Here is a 3,397-nt window from a genome sequence, read left to right on the forward strand (position 1 = left end):
TGTGGGAGACCTGGGTGGTTACTTAGTCTCCCGAAGCTCCCATTTGTAAACTAGAAACCACCACTGGCGGGAGGGACCTATTGGGAGGGCCCCGGTGCACTGGCACCCAGTTAACACTCGCAGAGAACACCGGGAGCTTGGCCCAGAGGGTTTGTTTCCAGAATCTAGCTGTTCCACTTCCTTCCCTTATCCTGCCAACTATGAAAGTTTAGGTTTGAATAGTGTACCTCGTTTTACAAGGGAAAAAGAAACCCCAAATACCGAGAGGATGTGCATGATTTAAGAATTGCATCGTTTTCATCCCTAGGTGCCAGTCTAGGCAGTGCATCGGTAATTAAATGCGATATTTTAATTTTTTTAAATCACTTTCTTTGTCTCTTATAAATCAAATATAGTTCACAACTGTCCTATTTCTCACATATATAGGAGATGAACTACATAGCAGGCCCAAGACCACTTTCCTTAGAAAAGGCTGTGCACTGTTTTTGCAGGCACCTGAGAACATGAATGGACAGCAGTTCCTACACTGATTTGGTGTTCCTATTTCTCCCATATATAGGAGATGAACTACATAGCAAGCCCAAGACCACTTTCCTTAGAAAAGGCTGCTTGCACTGTTTTTGCAGGCACCTGGGAACGTGAATGGACAGCAGTTCCTACACTGATTTGGTGTTAAACCTCAGAGTGGCTCGCTTTGCCTAGACTGCAGTGTGATTTACCCTGAATACTTCCTTGGGGTTCGGGATTTTGAGTTGTGCTAGGCAGAGGGTGCCTTTGTGAATAGCCCTAAAAAAAGAAAAATGCGTTAGGCACCATGTCTCTAACAAGCTTCCTTGGGAGAGCGCGTGTGTCACAATTGGATGCTGGAGAGATTGTGTTCTGGTGACTCCACTGGGAGAGGACTCTCAGAAGCTGGCACTTGGTTTCTCAGGACTTTGCCCCATGTGCCGATTCTGCTTGATTCCTTTTATTGTAGCAAATCTTAGACATGAGTCTGACTGTATGCTGAGTCCTAGGAGTCCTCCTACTGGATCACTGAACCTGGGAGAGGTCTTGGGACCCTGAATGCATGAGCCTACATAAAAAATAATTTATTTTGTTAGAGAAAAACCTTAGAGGTTCCTAGGAAATTATAAATATACTAGAGGCCCAGTGCACCAATTCGTGCACAGGTGGGGTCCCTCGACTTGGCCAGTGATCGGGACTGATTGGGGCCGATCAGGGACAGCAGGGGGGAGGAAGAGAGGGACTGCGGGAGGTTGGCTTGCTGTGGGAGTGCACTCACCACCAGGGGGCAGCTCCTGCGTTGAGTGTCTGCCCCCCTGGTGGTCAGTGCATGTCATAGCGACCAGTCATTTGGTCGCTTAGACTTTCATATATATAGATTTGTGCAAAATCTCAAGATGCTGCTTACCCATTTTTCACCTAATATTGCTGATTTATCCAGTTTCTAGCGTCTGTCAGAGGCTGTGAGAAGTACAGCAAATATAAAGGTCCGTAAGGAATTACCTCTATTTGATTAATTTGGATCATAGGTGACGGGTAATTGTTGAAAATAGGAGACAGAAGGATTTAGTGCCAGATCAATGGATCGGACAATATGTGAGTGTTGAAATTCTGAAGCTAAAAAGTTTACTTACAACGGTAATGGTTACTGAAAACCTACCAGCCTTTCCGGGGAGCATGCTGGGAGGATGAATTTCCACTGACAGGGGGGCAGCTGGAGCTAGTCACCAATGGGAGTTGGTCAGCCTGCTTGCAGAGTTCCCATGGAACAGAGCAGAAGACAAAGACTTAGAATGTCATTGTACAGGTTACTTTCCCCTGCTCGTAGATAAGAGTTCAGCTAAGATCCTTGCAGTAAACTGTAATGTGATTGTGTTATCAGTGGAAAATGTGCCTCGTCTTTCCCTGTTGCTAGTGGGAGGGGGGTCTTGTGGGTCGCAACCTCTTTGGGAGTCAAACGACCCTTTCACAGGGGTCGCCTAAGACCATCGGAAAACACATATATAATTACATATTGTTTTTGTGATTAATCACTATGCTTTAATTATGTCCAATTTGTAACAATGAAATTGGGGGCCACCACAACATGAGGAACTGTATTAAAGGGTGGCGGCATTAGGAAGGTTGAGAACCACTGGTCTAGAGGTTCCTTACCATGTTGGAGCCGGGCCCAGTGCAGGATCAGGCTAGTTACTGTCCATTAGTCCACTGCCTGTGGGTCCACATGGCCGTGTGGGGCGAATGCAGGGAAGCAGGAGCAAAGAACCCACAAGCCCAGAGTCCCAGGAGTCCCAAAAGAGCCATGAGTGCAAGAGTGAACCTTTGTTTGGGGGTTATGTGTCCTACAACTTCTGCCCTTGCCGTGGCCACGCCCATTCTGGCCAACATCTCTGTCCCAGGTGTGATTGACAGGCAGCACCTTCCAGGTTACCCCAACTTTACTTCTCTTCCCTTTGTCCAGTCCCCTTCCCACAATGTTTTACAGGGGAACAGCCTACAATGTCTGGCTTTCCCTTTGCTCCTTTCCTGTTATTAATAGCTAGTTAATTACAGCGGTGTCCATCATAGCAGTACTTAAGCTGGCTGGTGTGCTGATGTTCTTTGGATTCGAATGGGGCTGGATTAAAATGGGGGGACAAATTAGGAGTCTTTTAAAATAACCCAGGCAGGAGCTAATAACCTGTACTGGAGGTCTCTGCAAGTGGCTGGTGAAATGATAATGCCGTGACCAATGGCTTGATGACATGACAGTCACAAAGTCCAGAAGCATCTTGGCTTTCTTTTGCTTCGTTGAGGGACTGTAATATATTGGGGAGGAGATGAGGCGGTGAGTTATGTATTTAACATGCTATGTGGAGGTGACAGCCTGGTGAGAATAGTTATTGTGTATTAAGATTGTGGTCTGTTGTAAGTAAACCTGCTTCCTGAACTTTCCCTCTAGAATTCCCTTACACCATCTTGCCCTTTTATTTACTTATTTATTTTTAATTTATTTTTCAATGACAGTTGGCATACAGTATTATATCAGTGTCCTGTTTTGCCTTCTTAAACATTATTAGTGAAAGTTCATTTTAGAAGGATCCAGTGTCTCCTGGGAAGGTATTCCAGGGAAGAGTTTAAAAAATATAAAGACTACAAGGAATTAATTATTATTTTTATTTATTTATTTATTTTTATTTTTTGCAGAGTGGAAGGGAGAAGGAGAGGAGTAGAGAGTTAGAAACATCGATGAGAGAGAAACATCGATTCAGCTGCCTCCTGCACACTCCCTACTGGAGATGTGCCCGCAACCAAGGTACATGCCCTTGACAGGAATCGAACCTGGGACCCTTCAGTCCTCAGGCCGATGCTCTATCCACTGAGCCAAACTGGTCAGGGCAAGGGATTAATT

The sequence above is a fragment of the Myotis davidii genome, unplaced genomic scaffold (genome assembly GCF_000327345.1).
Source record: "Myotis davidii unplaced genomic scaffold, ASM32734v1 scaffold217, whole genome shotgun sequence".
NCBI classification, from domain to species: domain Eukaryota; kingdom Metazoa; phylum Chordata; class Mammalia; order Chiroptera; family Vespertilionidae; genus Myotis; species Myotis davidii.